General features: G+C 46.6%; 1 protein-coding gene across 2 annotated transcripts in view; it reads left to right on the forward strand.

The window, feature by feature from the left end:
* Positions 1-5,200: 5,200 nt before the first annotated feature.
* Positions 5,201-16,972, forward strand: part of LOC142312053 (gastrula zinc finger protein XlCGF66.1-like) — a 48,607-nt gene continuing 36,835 nt past the window's right edge. For both annotated transcript variants that reach the window (XM_075350930.1, XM_075350931.1), the window contains exon 1: positions 5,201-5,247. The gene's annotated coding sequence lies outside the window, so the exon portion shown is untranslated. The remainder of the gene's footprint in view (positions 5,248-16,972) is intronic.

Here is a 16,972-nt window from a genome sequence, read left to right on the forward strand (position 1 = left end):
ATTATGGTTCTGCTTTTAACTTTATTTAGGAGGCCGCAGGGCACATGAAATACATAATATAGTGTAGGACCCCCCTATTGAGATTTGCCGTGACGTTGGCAGAGGTGGCTCAAAGAATTGATCATTTGCTAAAAATCTCATTTTTTTATTACAGTACAGTTGGAATAAATTTGTGAATTTGCACTTTTTATATGATGCATGCCAATTTCAGATCGTGCTGGCTCCTTTTTCTTTTTTTTTCCTTGGCGGGTCATGTCAGTCAGAAGAAGTCCATGCAGCTGATCTCTCGGCATCTCTGGTGGCCTAAGCTACGCCAGGACATTTTGGAATTCGTCTCATCCTGTCCCTCTCGTGCACGGAACAAAGGGTGCTTTACACGATGCGACATCGCTAACGATATATCGTCGAGGTCACGTCACTAGTGACGCACATCCTGTGCCATTAGCGACATCACAGCGTGTGACACCAAGGAGCGACGATCAATGAGCGCAAAAACGTCAAAAATCGTTGATTGTTTACACGTCGCTCCTTTTCATAATATCGTTGGTGGTGCATGCCGCTGGTTGTTCCTCGTTCCTGCGGCATCACACATCGCTACGTCTGACACCACAGGAACGACGAACATCTCCTCAGCTGCGTCCACCGGCAATGAGGAAGGAAGGAGGTCGGCGGCATGTTCCGGCCGCTCATCTCCGCCCCTCCTCTGCTATTGGGCGGCCGCTTAGTGACGCCGCTGTAACGTCGAACGCACCTCCCCCTTGAAGGAGGGATTGTTCGGTGTCTCCAGCGACGTCGCTAAGCAGGTATGTGCGTGTGACGCTGCCATAGCGATAATGTTCGCTACGGCAGCAATCACCACATATCGCAGGTACGACGGGGGCGGGTGCTATCGCGCACGACATCGCTAGCAATGTTGCCGCGTGTAAAGCACCCTTAAGACTACAAAGACGCTTCCTGCTGGTCCTCTGCTTCCTTTACTAATGCCATTGGCTCCGTGGCAACACATCGGGATGATCTTTATCACAGATGTGCCAAAGTTCTCTGGGTGCACCGTCATCTGGTTCATGGTTATTGTGCTGTCCATTACATATGGATAACAAAGACAGAAAATACAGCTAAATTATTATTTATTATAGCGCCATTTATTCCATGGCATGTTACATGTGAAAAGGGATATACATAATAGAAACAAGTACAAAAATCATGAATAATACAAGGCACAGACTGGTACAAGAGGAAAGAGGACCCTATCCACGAGAGCTCACAGTCTACAACGGATGGATGATACAGTAGGTGAGGTTAAAGCTGGTTATGCAGCGGTATAGTGGAATGAGGGTTACTGCAGGTTGTAGGCTTGTTGAAAGAGGTAGATCCTTAGTTTTCCACAGTATCTAAGAGTCTGATATGTTGGGGAAGAGAATTCCAGAGTATGGGGGATGCATGTAAGAAATATTGTATGCAAGTGTGGGAAAAGGAGATAAGAGGGGACTAGAGAAGGAGATCTTGTGAGGATCAAAAGTTGTGTGCAGGTAAGTACTGGGAGACTATGTCACAGATATATGGAGGAGACAGGTTGCAGATGGCTTTGCATATCATAGTTAGGGTTTTGATCTTTAGCCTCTGGGCAATGGGAACCATTGAAGGTATTGGCAGAGATGAGAGGCCATGGAATAGTGGGGTAACAGTTGGATTAGTCAGGCAGCAAAGTTTAGGACAGATTGGAGGGGCACAAGAGTGCTAGGAAGGAGGTCACAGAGCAGGAGGTTGCAGTAGTCAAGGCGGGAGATGATGAGGACTTGCATTAGTGTATTTTAAGATTCCTGGTTAAGTAATGTACAGATACAGGAAATATTTTTAGCCTTGAGTGGGCAGGAGGTGGAAAGGGTTTGGATATGTGGCTTCAAGGAGGAAGCAGTGTCAAGGGTTACTCCGAGGAAGTGACCTTGCAGGACTGGGGAGAGTGAGCAGCCATTGACTTTGATGGATAGGTCTATTGAGGGGGTTGAGGGAGATGAGGGAAAGATGATGAATTCCATTTTGTCCACGTTAAGTTTTAGAAATCAAGCATAGAAGAAGGATGAAATAGCAGACAGACAGTGATATCAGGTCCAGATAAGTAGATCTGTATGTCATCAGCATAGAGATGATAGGGAAATCCATGGGAATCTAGAATTTATCCCAGGCTGAAGGTGTAGATAGAGACGTGCAGGGGTCCAATAACTGAAAGTTGGAGAACACCGACAGATAGGGGGGAGATGAGGAAGTGGTGTAAGAGTGGAAGACGCCGAATGTTCAGTTCTTTTTTTTTATGAAAAGATCCAACACAGGGCCAAGTCTGTGATGCTAAGAGATTGGAGAATATGTGGTAGGAGGGAATGCTCCACTGATAATTCCAAGAGGAGGACAGAGTAGTGTAGCTTGGCTTTGGCAGATAGTAGGTCATTGGATACTTTAGAAAAGGCAGTTTCAGTTGAATGATGCAGTTGGAAGCCAGAGTGTAACCAGTCAAAGATGGCGCAGGAGGAGAGGTGGAAGGACAGTTCAAGATGGGCATGCTGTTCTAGTAGTTTTCAGGCATAGGGGAGAAGTGATATGGGGCTTTAGCTACAGAGGATGGGTCAAGGGAGGGCTTTTTGAGGATGGATGTGTTCGAGGCATATTTAGAGCATGAGAGGAAGACACCTGTTGTTAGTGATAGGTTGAAGAGATTGGTTGGGGTTTGGATGAAGACTGTGGTGAGGTTGGGGATGAGGCAGGACGGGAGCGGGTCAAGTGCACAGATAGTGAGATGTGATCTGGAGAGTAGAGAGCAAAGTTTATATTCTGTCGTGGCGGATAAACTGGTTTTGAAGGAAGAAGGCTGAGTCATGAGGAAGGGCTGTGGGTCCAAAACTTTCTCTGATTTTATCAATCTTCTGATTGAAGAATGAGGCAAATTGTTTAGGTGATATGAGAGCAGAAAAAGAAGGTGCTGGGGGATGGAGGAGAGAATTGAAAGTGTTGAAAAGCTGTTTAGGGTTGTGAGACAGGGAGGATATGAGAGATGAAACATAGGTTTGTTTTGGAACAGTGAGGGTGGACTTGAATTTCTTGAGGGACTTTGAAGTGTTCGTTTTAATGGGATCTCTTCCATCTCCTCTCAGCAACCCAGGAAACTCGCCTCTGTTCTTTAGTCAGGCTGGTGTGCCAGGGTTGCCCGTTGATTGTGCGAGTTTTGGTAAGCATGAAGGGGTAACCGATTTAAGACCTACAGATATTGTGGTACTATATAAAGCGGAAGCAGCATCTGCATTGTGAATGGAACTTATGTCTGCAAGAGGGAGAAGGGACTCAAAAAGTGATTGTAAATCAATGTGTTTGAGTGGGGATTATGAACTTAGATAGTAGAGGGAAGATAAAGTAAGTAGGCTGTGGTAAGACAAGAGGTGAGAGGCGAGTTAGAGAGGTTCAATAGAGAATGGAGGTGAGTGAAGATGAGGTCCAGTGTGTGGCCATTTTTGTGGGTGTCTGCGGAAAACCATTGAGTGAGGCCAAAAGGAGGAAGTGAGTGTTAGAAGCTTAGAGACAGCTGAGTAGGAAGTCACCCATGATCCCATGATGATAGTGGGGATGTCAACGGAAAGGAAATGAAGTAGAGAGGTGATGAAGTGGTCAAAAAAGGTGGTGGCTGACCCTGGGGGGGCGTTAAATGACAGCCAGCTGGAGGAGGAGGAGGAGATATGAACAGAGTGCACCTCAAAAAAAAAAAAATAGAGTAACAGAGGGTAGCAGTAGAATTGCGTGAAAGAGCAAATATCTGAAATGAGAAAAACAACTCCTCCACCATGCTTCTTGCTGGGTCCAGGGGTGTGATGGAATGGAATCCACCATAAAAAGGTGTAGCTGGAAAGGTTGTGTCAGAGGAGGTGAGTCAGGTTTCAGTGATGCCGAGGAAGGAGTGTTTGTTAGTGATGAAAAGATCATGGATGTATGAAAGTTTGTTGCAGACAGAATCATAGAGCTCCTGTGAGAGGGACTATGGAAGTGTTGGCTGGGTGAATGGGTACACGGATAGAAAGGTTGCGCACATTAGTGGTAAATTGTGGATGGGAGGTAGAAGTAACTGCGGGAATGTGGTGAAGAGGGCCAGGATTTGGAGAGATCACCAGCCAGGAGTGAGGAGGAGAGAGTAAGTAGATGGGACAAAGGATTTTATGTTGAGGAACAGATTGGAGGAGGAGGTGAGATGGATGGGGAGGATGGAGGGAGAGATGACCAGTTCATTATTCGGTGCAGGGATTAGGTGGGGGAGGGGGGGTAATGGGAAGTGAAGGACTATAGGAGTGATAGTGGAAAGAAACAGAAACATTGTTTGGAGTGACTGTATCCAGTTACCTTCAGTTATCTTCTGGTTCAATTCTGGTCTAATTCATTGCAGTACACTTAAATACTGCACTTAGGTGATCAGCAGACTTAATGAAGTTTGCTGAACAAGTTGTTTGACTTGTCTTTATACCATTCTCTGCTCCGTTGTACGCATGCACGCACGACTCCGCTCTGTATGCACTCATAGCTCCAATCTATACATGTTGAGCACACACGGGTCCACTCTGCAGGCGTTGTACACACATACAGCTCTGTTTTATATACATTGTACATAAGGCTCCACTGCATACATATCGCAAACACACGGATCCACTCTGCATGCCTTGTACACACATGTATCTGCTCTGTACATGTCAAACACACATGACTCCACTCCATACACATACGAATATACTACATACATATCGTATACACACATCTCCGCTCCGTACACGTTGTACGCACACGACTCTGCTCCGTACACGTTGTACACATACGACTATACTACATACATATCGTATACACACATCTCCGCTCCGTACACGTTGTACGCACACGACTGCACTCCGTACACGTTGTACGCACACGACTCTGCTCCGTACACGTTGTACACATACGACTATACTACATACATATCGCGTACACACATCTCCGCTCCGTACACGTTGTACGCACACGACTCCGCTTCGTACATGTTGTACACACACGACTCCACTTTGTGCACATCGTACACATCCAGCTTTGCCCCACACACACTAACACACACATCTCTGCACAGCAGAGTCCTGCACACACTGAGGAGCTGACCATGTGACCCCTGACTCCTCCCCTCCATGTGACATCATCACAGGTCCTGTAAGCACAGAGCAGCCATATATCCAGTGTGCAGCTCTGCAGGTGGAGGTATGTGGAGACATTACAGGCCACATTAACCCTTTAAGTGCTGGTCATTATTATATACCAAAGCTGTATCCTCTTTTTTTTCATTTGAGCTTTTCCAGGATACATATATCGTCTTGATTAATCCCTTCCTAATATGAAACGTAACAGCTTGTTTTATTAGGAATGGGTTTCCACAGATAGGCATAGCAGACGATCATGTGGGCAGAGTAGCTCTTCTTCGACAAGATGGCAAAGGGAATTTACGTCATTGGTAGCCGAGCTCCTTCAAGAATAGCCAGAGCCGGTGCCAGTAATACCCAGCAGTGACTACAGCATTTACGTGGTTGTGAGAGGGCCGATTGTGTTTGGTACATTCCATCCTCCGTAACCACTTCAAGATTCAAAAGCCATGAGGCAATTAAAAGAAGGGACCAGTCCATTCTGCCACATAGAATATGCTGGTATTTTATCAATGAAATTTAACAGAAAACACAGACAGTAAAACCTTCACAAAGGAGGTCAGCATAGACTTTTCAGGAAACACACCGTCAGCGATTTCCTTGAAGAGTCTTCAGCTTCTGAAACGATATGGGTAAGTGAACGTCTAAAAGAGGTCGTATGCACATATGTACCGCCCCTGCAGCGGTCGAACCGCTCAGATCCGGGGGTTGCTGTGGCTCGAGGGTCTCCGGACCTGGGTGCTCGCGGCCACTTCAAATGCAAAGGGGATATTTACAGGGGATAAGAGTTTGTGACGCCACCCGTGGTTCGCGGAAAGGGGAGTACCGCCGCTGCCAATGGGAGTACCCAGGGGAGATGGAGTGGGGGCAGCCAGATTACGTTCCCTCCACGGGTAGGGGAGGCGCCGGGACTCTAGATGGTGGAGGTGTAGGGGAGCGTGGTGCAGATTGGAAGCAGGGGAGGACAGCATACTCACTCAGGTCGTGCTGGTATTGATGCCACCGCAAAGCAGACTCTAACACAGAAGTAAATCAAGTCTCTGGGTGCCGCTGCCATTTCAGGGGAGCTTGTCCAGGAGTCCGCTTTCGTTGGTATTGCTGATAGTCTGTACCTTGCCTCCATGCACTGTATTTTAGATGTTCTGAGTGACTCCCTATGCTTGAAGTTGTCGGGGTCCCACTCCCCACTGTTAAGTAGTGAAGCTGTGCTGTCAATGGCTGACACTTGGGATTTCAGTGGGCCGCATAAGCTGGAAAGCCCTAACCCCCTCTTTGTGTTGATGCCTTCGATTTCTGAGCTCTTGGTAAAAGTCCATAAAGAAACTATCCTCCACAGGTTAATTATCAGGTAGTGTGAAGCTACTCCCTGATCTAGGGTCCAGTACCCCGCCGTGTTCGGTTACTAGGTACTTCGGTGCCGCCATTCCCCAAAACTAAGCCTGGCACCTTTCTCCAATACCCTGCGACCGGGTCTCCGACTCCTTCGGTCCCAAACCACCGTCCGCGACCTAGCCAAAAGTGTTGTGAATGTCAGTTATGCTTTTGCTGCTGTGAGGCTCCCTCTTGTGGCCAGGAATGGTTTGGACAGAGACAAGGTGTGTTGAGCAATGGGCGTTTCCATTGATAACTCTCTGCTTATTTAAACCCTGGTCTGATAACAGGCTATGCCGGATGTCAGTTGTTCTTTGTTCACCAGCCTGCTTCATCCTGCTCCAGACCACGTCTTCCCCAGATAAGTGCTTGGCACTTTATTTGTTGTTTGGTTCTTTTTGTTCTTATCTGAGTTTGTCATTTGCTGTGGTTGTTTTCAGTTTATTTGCATGCAGGGATCTTCCCTCTCAGTTGCTTAGCTGGAAAGCTCCCTGCAGCTATGTTTGGAGTATTGCTCCTATAAGTCCATGTGTTTGTTGCTTCTTGAATTTGTAATGGTTCCTGCTTTCTGTTCATTGGTATGACAAGAGCGCCTGGTATAGGATGGAGTGCTTTTAATACTCCTGAGGGGCATTTTGAGTACCTAGTAATGCCTTTTGGGCTCACTAATGCACCCTCCGTCTTCCAGGCCTTCATGAATGATATTTTTCGGGACCTTATTGGTAAATTTTTGATTGTCTATTTGGATGACATCTTGATTTTTTCTGATGATTGGGACTCTCATGTTGGGCAAGTACGGGCTGTTTTTCAGATACTTAAGGATCATGCACTGTACGTTAAGGGGTCAAAGTGCCTCTTTGGGGTGCAAAGGATTTCCTTTTTGGGCTTCATCTTGTCTCCCTCCACAATCGAAATGGAACCGGTTCAGGCTATTTACGACTGGGTGCAACCGACTTCTCTAAAATATCTGCAGTAGTTTTTGGGGTTTGCTAATTTTTACCGTAAAGTTATAGCCAATTTTTCGGCCATTGTCAAACCTCTGACAGATTTGACCAAGAAGGGAGCTGATGCTGAGCATTGGACCCCAGAGGCGATTGTGGCCTTCCAGGAGCTTAAAAGGCGATTCACTTCTCCCCAGTCCTGCAGCAACCTGGTGTCTCGCCCATTTCAGGTTGAGATCGATGCCTCAGAGATCGGAGCAGGAGCTGTTCTGTCTCAACGAGACGCTACTTCGGGTAAAGTTAAGCCCTGTGCCTTTTTCTCTCTGAAGTTTGCTCCTTCTGAACGGAATTATGATTTGGGGAACCGGGAATTATTGGCTATGAAGTGGGCATTTGAAGAGTGGAGACATTGGTTGGAGGGGGCAAGACATCAAGTTGTGGTGCTTACGGACCACAAGAATCTTACCTATTTGGAATCTGCCAAGAGGTTGAATCCTCGGCAGGCCAGGTGGGCTTTGTTTTTTACCCAGTTTAATTTTGTGGTCTCTTTTTTGCCAGGCACCAAGAATGTTAAGGCCGATGCCCTTTCCAGGAGTTTCTGTGCTGACTCTTTGGAGGTTGTCGAGCCGTCTACTATCCTGAATGATGGTGTAGTTTTCTCGGCCATTTCGCCTGATCTGCGGTTGGCACTGGCGGAATTTCAGGGGGATAAACTTGAGAGATGTCCTACGGGGAAACTGTTTGTCCTGGACCAATGGAGAAACCGAGTTGTCTCTGAGGTTCATTGCTCTGTTTTGGTGGAGACCTATTTACGGTGTTTTGTTTCTGCGGATCAGGATGACTGGGTTTCGTTTTTGCCTTTGGCTGAATTTGCCCTTAACAATAGAGCTAGATCTACCACATTGGTGTCCCCCTTTTTCTGCAATTTTGGGTATCACCCCAGGTTCCTCTTGGGGCAGCTTGAGGTGTCTGACTGTCCAGTGGTGGATTCGGTGGTACACAGAATGCAGCAGATTTGGGGGCAGGTAGTGGATAAATTGTTTCAGTCCCAAGAAACTGCCCAAAAGTTTGCCAACCGGCATCGGACTGTTGGTCCCTGGTTTAAAGTGGGGGACATGGTGTGGTTGTCCTCTAAAAATATTCCTATGAGAGTTCCATCTCCTAAATTTAAGCCCAGATTTATTGGACCTTATAAGATTTCGGAGATTATTAACCCTGTATCTTTCCGTTTGACTCTGCCTGTGTCATTTAAGATTCACAATGTCTTCCATAAGTCCTTGTTGAAGAAACATGTGGAGCCAACAGTTCCTGCAGCAGCGCCTCCTGACCCTGTTTTGGTACAAGGGGATCTGGAGTATGAGGTTGAAAAAATTCTGGATTCCCGTCGCAGTAGGCGACAGCTTCAGTACCTTGTGAAATGGAAGGGTTATGGGCAGGAGGATAACTCTTGGGTTGTGGCTTCTGACATTCATGCGGACAGGTTGGTTTGCGCCTTCCATCATGCTCATCCTGAGCGACCCGGTGGCGTTGGTGAGGGTTCGGTGACCCCTCCTCAAGGGGGGGGGTACTGTTGTGAATGTCAGTTATGCTTTGGTGCTGGGAGGCTCCCTCTTGTGGCCAGGAATGGTTTGGACAGAGACCAGGTGTGTTGAGCAATGGGCGTTTCCATTGCTAACTCTCTGCTTATTTAAACCCTGGTCTGATAACAGACTATGCCGGATGTCAGTTGTTCTTTGTTCACCAGCCTGCTTCATCCTGCTCCAGACCACATCTTCCCCAGATAAGTGCTTGGCTCTTTATTTGTTGTTTGGTTCTTTTTGTTCTTATCTGAGTTTGTCATTTGCTGTGGTTGTTTTCAGTTTATTTGCATGTAGGGATCTTCCCTCTCAGTTGCTTAGCTGGAAAGCTCCCTGCAGCTATGTTTGGAGTATTGCTCCTATAAGTCCATGTGTTTGTTGCTTCTTGAATTTGTAATGGTTCCTGCTTTCTGTTCATTGGTATGACAAGAGCACCTGGTATAGGACGGAGTTCAGATCTAGCGATCTGAGGGCTTTTTTGTACTATCAGGTTGTTGGATTTTTGCAGGGTTTTTCTCTGGCCACCATCAGTCCCTTTCCTGTCCTGTCCTATTTAGTCAGTAGGGCCTCACCTTTTGCTAATCCTATCATCTATCTGTGTATTGTGTTTTCTTATATCACAGCAGTCTTTGAATGTGGGGGGCTTGCTATTCTTTATCTATTTTCTGAGGCAGAGAGTTATTCATCTTTCCTTCGTTTAGGATAGCTAGTTCTCCGGCTGGGTTTGCGGTGCACAGGATGTTAGTTCACCCCTCGGCTACTTCTAGTTGTGATGGTTAGTAAGGGGATGGCGGCCAGATTAGTTGCCAATGCTCTTGTCACCTTTTACCAATGATTTATGGTTGTCTTCCATGGTTCCGGATCATAACACAAAAGTCCCCAGGGAGTGCCAACTTCCTGCAGCTCCTCACTCACTGATCGCTACTTCTCAACTCCAGGGAGCTGCTACTCCCAGCTCCTCACTCTTTGGGAGCTACTTCAGTTCTGTCTAAGCTTTGCTCTTGCTCTCCACTTTCTCTCTCTGACTTCCTCCCTCCCATCAGTCTGCCTGACCCTTAGGCGAGTGGCCCTGTTCCAGCTAGACGACCCACTGGTGTGCCTGACAGGGTGTGGTGTGAGGTGTGACTAGGATTTGAATGCTGATGGAGCAATACCAAAAGTTAGGAACCCAGAACCATGGGGGGTTGAGTCCTGCACCAGAAGTGAAAGGGGGTACAGTACCCTGTGACACCCTGACTAGTTCGGGGGCGTCACACATACCTTTAGGCTTTCTTCACAAGTTACAGAAAATTTCAAATGCGAATTTGGTTACAAATTTGTAATGAATACAGATCAAATCCAAATTATTTCATTGCGGATTTCATCCTTCTCCAGTCACTAAACATTAATTAAGCTTTTAATTGCAATGAACATGCCATTATAATGAGCCTGCTGCAGATGTGAAATCTGCACCACTCTTTATTTTTCATGTGGATTTTTTTTTGGGCAACGTGTAACTGACTGGCATTTTGGCAAACCCATTTACTTGTACAGTAAATTGCTACAGACCTGTCACGCAGAGTCTGCATCGCAAATCTGGGATGTGTGAACTTGGCTTTTGCGTCCATATGTTTGCCATTACTTAACACTTAAAGGGAACCTGTCACCAGATTTTTCCCTATTAAACCAAAAATATCACCTTCTGCCGCTCCTGGGCTGCATTCTATGAAGGTGCACCTTGTTGCTGGCCCCCTTTTCAGACCTCCAAAACAACTTTATAAAATATTACCTTTTCTTATGCAAATTAGTTTGGTTGGCCAGATGGGCGGGCTCTATTTCGCCGCCTTCTGTTCCCCCTCCTGCCGCTGTTTGCTGTCCCCCAGTCTTGATTTGCATGGATGACGACGGCACCGTCATCCTCCATGTTGATGCCGAAGTCTCGCACAGAGGCCACTATCGCAGGCCTGAGCAGAAACTACCCCTCTCGCACGCCAGTGATGTAGTTGCGCAGGCTCAAGATTATGGGCGGCGCTTTGCATGATCTCACCAGCGTCATCCTAGTACCCACCCATAATCTCGAGCCTACGCAAATACATCACCGGCGAGCGAGAGGGATAGTTTCTGCTCAAGCCCGCGATAGTGGCCTCTGCTAACTTCGCCTGCGCGAGACTTCGGCATCAGCATGGAGGATGACGGGGCCGTCGTCATCCATGCAAATCAAGCCTGGGGGACGGCGAACAGCTGCATGAGGGGGGAGAGAACGCGAAATAGAGCCCGCCCATCTGGCCAACCAAACTAATTTGCAGACGAAAAGGTAATATTTTATAAAGTTGTTTTGGAGGCCTAAAAATGGGGCCAGCAACAAGGTGCGCCTTCATAGAATGCAGCCGAGGAGCTACAGAAGGTGATATTTTTTATTTAATAGGGAAAAATCTGGTGACTCCTTCCATTCATGCTCCCAAACAGTAGTTTCTGACCATATATAGGTTATTGCAACGTTTAGGAGTAATTATGGAACAAATTGAAGAGTCTATTTTCACCTTTTTCATTTTCTGGAAATTAAAATCTTGTGTCTAGAAAAACATTTTTTTGGCAAATATGTAAAAAAAATAAATTATCTTCATGGCTCAATAATATAAAATTCCGTGAAGTACCTGTGATGTTAATATGCTGAAAACAGCCCTTGGGGAATCCATTCAGCGGCATACACTGTGTGCACAATTATTAGGCAAGTGATTTTTTTGGATCATATCATCATTTTTGTGCTGGCTTTCGAACTCAATGCTGCATAAATTTGAATTCTTATTGTATGAAGCATATCAGGTGATGTGTATTTGGGGAATGAGCAATAGTACGTCCTAATGATACAACACAATTTATTAAGGTGTGCAGAATTATTAGGCTGCTTGTTTTCCTCAGGCAAAATGCGTTCAAAAAAGATTTAACTGACTGAAAGGTAAAAAAATGTTACATGGGGATGCAGCACTCTTAAAATTGCTTAGATGAAAATCATCAAACGTTTTGTTGCAAATACCGGTAGTCAACAGGTTCACAAAAGCATGTTGAGGAGAAAAGTTGTACATTAACTGAAAAAGATTTGAAAAGAATGAAGCGACCAGTAAGCCATTGTCCTCCAGTGCTGTCAAATTCCATAACCTGCTTGGAGTGGCCAGAAATACAAGGTTTTCAGTGCTCAGACACAACCGAGGTAAGAAAGGCAGAAACCGAATCACTACTAAACAAGACACAGCAAGAGAGAGGTCAAGGCTGTGCAAAAAAACCTCTGAAAACAGATTTTTCAAAGGTTTTATGGACCGTTGAGATGAGAGTGGCTCTTGATTGCCCAGATGGATGGGCCTGTCGCTGGATCAGTAATGGCCACAGACATCCACTTCGATTCATATGCCAGCAAGGTGGAGGTGGGGTACTGATATGGCCTGGTATTATTAAAGGGAACGTGTCACCACTTTTTCGGCCTATAAGCTGCGGCCACCACCACCGGGCTCTTATATACAGCATTCTAACATGCTGTATATAAGAGCCCAGGCCGCTGGTATAACATAAAAAACACTTTATAATACTTACCTAACGGTCGCGCTGTGGGCCTTATGGGCGTCTCCGTTGCCTGGTGCCGGCGCCGCCTCTTTTGGCCATCTTTGTTCTCCTTCTTCTCTAGCCGCGGTGCATGACGAGTCCGACATCATACACACTCGCCAGCATTGAGGTCCTCAGCAGGGCAGATCAAAGTATTGTAGTGCGCCTGCGCAGGACTGGCGAGTGTGTATGACGTAGCCGCGTCATGCATCCAGGCTTCAGAAAGAGGATGAAGATGGCTGAAAGAGGAGGCGCCGACACCGAACAACGGAGTAATTTGGACCAAGTTGGAAACCAGTGGATTACAAATTGTCTAATAGCAAGAAGAAACAAAACAAGGCCTGCTCCCTGTCGTCATCACTGCAGAAGGAATGAAAGAAACACGGTCTAATGGAGCGCTATGGAGGCCACGTGGAAGTAAAAGTTCAATGTCTTTTATTAATTCACATAAACCACAACGCGTTTCGATATAGTCCAATATCTTCGTCAGGTGGAAGATATCCACCTGACGAAGATATTGGACTATATCGAAACGCGTTGTGGTTTATGTGAATTAATAAAAGACATTGAACTTTTACTTCCACGTGGCCTCCATAGCGCTCCATTAGACCGTGTTTCTTTCATTCCTAAAATCTCTTCCCCTCTGGGGACACACGGCAGGAGCTGCTTGGACGGAGGTAGTACTCGCAATCAGGAACACTGATCTTCAGTGACTCCTCCAGTCCAGCCGCACGGGGGCTTTCCTGGATTAACTCCTCGGCTGCAGGAGACCTGCCCGGCACAGCAGCACTTGTGGCTTATCTCCTGGAAGGATCTCCTGGACTCAGTCCCTGACAGCGCAAGTTTATACAAACTTATCACGTCTTTTACCAGGGTTGTGCAGGGTCTGCACAACCTTATCAGGTGAGCAAATTTCATTCATTTGTTCTCACCGCTTACATTGTGACCCTACACATGCGCTCCTTGTTTTTCATTTTATCTAGTCATCACTGCAGAGACACTCCAGGTACACAAGCAACATCTCCCCTCATAAACCAGCAATACTGGCATGTAGCATACCAGGCCACCAAACTGCTACATGAACAACTCTTCAAGACCCAATGAGACCCCACCATATGTGAAGAGAAGGCAGCCATCCTTTGGAGGAAGGGACCTAGTGATTAATACTAGTGATGAAGGAGCTGCAGTAGTGGGGAAAATTGAAGCTCATAACGATCTAATAGTCACACCGAGTGTCATGTCACTTCATGACAAAAATGTCCTCTCTAAACTGGCAACCAGAGAATCTATTCATCTCAGAGAAATATCTATCAGACCTTATCACCTCTGCAATTTCACAATTAAACATAAATATGAATACAAGGTTTTATACTCTGCAGACCTCTCTAGATGAAATACTGCACAATACTGCAGGGCACACTACCACAAGGATGAGCACATTACTACTAGGCACAATACTACAGGGCACAAGGATAAGCACAATACCACAAGGATGAGCAGATACTACAGGGCACAATATTACAAGGATGGGCACAACACTACTGGGCACAATACTACAAGGATGGGCACAATACTACTCTGCACAATACTACAAGGATGGGCACAATACTGTAGGACACACAACTACAATGATGGGCACAATACTACTGGGCATGATACCACAAGGATGGGCACAGTACTGCAAGGATGGGCACAATACTAAAATATTACAAGGATGGGCACAATACTACTTGGCATAATAATACAAGGATGTGCACAATACCGCAAGGATGGGCACAATACTACAAGGATGGGTACAATACTACTGGGCACAATACTAGATGGGGACATTACTACAAGATGTTGGCTAAGATTACTATATGATGCCGCTAATTTGAACTGCCGCACATTATGAGCGTGTTAAGGAGGTGGGCGTGATGTCACGGCCGCTAATCTCCGCCCCTCCCCTCGGCCGGAAGCAGTGTCAGCAGGGAGTGGGCGGGGCTGGAGCCGAAGATCAGTACCCTGGACAGCAGCAAGGACCATGTGAGTATTCAAATTACCGGTTCTCCATGTGTTATCGTGGATAGCACACGTAGAACACACGTGGCCCGCATGTACCGGAGACATGTACTTACCAAACGCAACACGCAAGGAAAATACCTATCTTGCGGCACGTGCGTGATTTTCACGTGAGTGTGAGAGAGGCCTAAAAGGCATTATGTTTGGAGACAAGCCAAGAACTCCAATTCCAACATTGTGGCTTTTCAAGAAACAAAATTTTCACAAGTTAAGCCCTTTAATTTTTCTCAATTTTTTCCCCCTATATCTTTATATCCTCTTCATGGAACAAAAAGCCAGAAGTTGGCCGTTAACAATACGGTTTCCTTTCAACTTTTTTAAACAAATCTCAGATAATAATGATCGAGTTCATATTCTCATATGTAGGGCTGAGCAGGCCTGGGCTGTAAATGTCTGGATCCGCGCAGTTTCAGCACTATTCCTGGGCCCGATCCGGGCCCGGGATTCCGGCTGCAGGATCCGGAACTGGCAATTAATAAAAATGAAAAAAAAACAATAAATAAATAGCGTTTCATACTTACCAGACTCTGTCATGGCGGCACACTTGCTTCCAGGTCGCGCTTTCACTTCCTGTGCTGTCACACATCTTTCTGTGTTTTCCCCGCCCACCGGCCGTCCTCTCAGCTGTGATTGGTTTCTGGCTGACGCGCCCCCAGCCTGTGACAGTGTCTGCCATGCAGTCATCGCTTATCGCGGTCAGTACTACGCTGCACTCAGAGCGGGCAGCCGTGCTCTATGACTGCTTGCTCTAACATGTAGCAGAGCCGGAGGTGTCGCCGCGGGACTTCTCCTGTGGATTACGTCGGAGCTGCAGGGTGTTTGGGGTTAATAAAGTGGTGAAGGAGGAGTGGTTTGTATTTTATTTCAAATAAAGGATTTTTCTGTGTGTCTGTGTTTATTTACTGTCACTTACAGGTTTGTGTGATGCAGGTATCTGACAGACGCCTGTACCATCACAAACCTTTGGTTTAGTAGCAGCCATGTGCCGCTATTAACCCCTGCTATTACCCCGACTGACACCGCATCACGCCAGCGGGAAGAGGCGGTATCGCATTGGTATGTCGCATCTAACAGATGCGACATACCGGACGGCTGCGGGCTATACCAGCCCCCGGCCGGCGTTATCATGGCTGGATGTGAAGATTAGGGGGGACCGCACGTCGTTTTTTTTTATATATATTTTAAAAAAAGCAAGCGTTTTTTTTTCTACTTCGCGAGCAACCCCCGCGAGTCTGACATCGCAGAACATCTGCACACTTCTGACAGGAGCGTGCATGTGTTTCTAGGTACATGCACACTCATGTTCAGACAGCAGCAGGCTGTGCCGGGTGATGTCAGACCCGCACGAGTCTGACAGCGCATCACCGGCACTGCTGCACGCTTCTCACAGGAGCGTGCATGTGTTTCTAGGTACATGCACGCTCATGTTCAGACAGCAGAATATGGTGTAAAAATCCCAGCATCAAATTTGCATCCCCTGGCCCCCAAAAATAAAAAAAAATTTAAAAAAATCTTCCACAGGTGGAAATTTGGTGCTGAAAGCTGCTGCAGGCGATTTCAGCACCAAATGTGCACCTCCTGGCAAAAAACCACGGCAAAAATCGCGGAAAAATAACCGCGGCAAAAAACGCGGCATAAAAATTGCGTCAAAACACCGCGATTTTTTGCCAGGAGGTGTAGATTGGATGCAGGAATATGGTATAAAAATTTCAGCACAAAATCTGCATCTCTTAGCCAAAAAAAATGCGCTTTTTCTGCTAGGAGATGCAGGTCTGTGAACTCAGTGACCTCCACCTGAGGTCAGGTTACCTGCGATTGCAGATGAAGGACCGTGGGAACCTTCACCTGTGACCGCAAATAACCTGAGTGACGTCACCGCTCAATGCGCAGCTCATTCATTCTCTGGAGCTCACAGAGAGCGGTCGCTCGTGCCGCTCTCTGTGATATTCAGATGTAGCAGAGCTGAAGCGGCGTGGGACGTCGTGTGGATTACGTCGGAGCTGCAGGGTGTTTGGGGGTAATAAAGAGGTGAAGGAGTGTTTGTATTTTATTCCAAATAAAGGTTTTTTCTGTGTGTCTGTGTTTATTTACTGTCACTTACAGGTTTGTGTGATGCAGGTATCTGACAGACGCCTGTACCATCACAAACCTTTGGTTTAGCAGCAGCTATGTTCCCCTGCTAACCCCTGCTATTACCCCGACTGGAACCGCATCACGCCAGCGGGAAGAGCCGGTATCGCACACCGGTATGTCGCATCTAACA

Source organism: Anomaloglossus baeobatrachus, chromosome 5, assembly GCF_048569485.1.
Source record: "Anomaloglossus baeobatrachus isolate aAnoBae1 chromosome 5, aAnoBae1.hap1, whole genome shotgun sequence".
NCBI lineage: Eukaryota > Metazoa > Chordata > Amphibia > Anura > Aromobatidae > Anomaloglossus > Anomaloglossus baeobatrachus.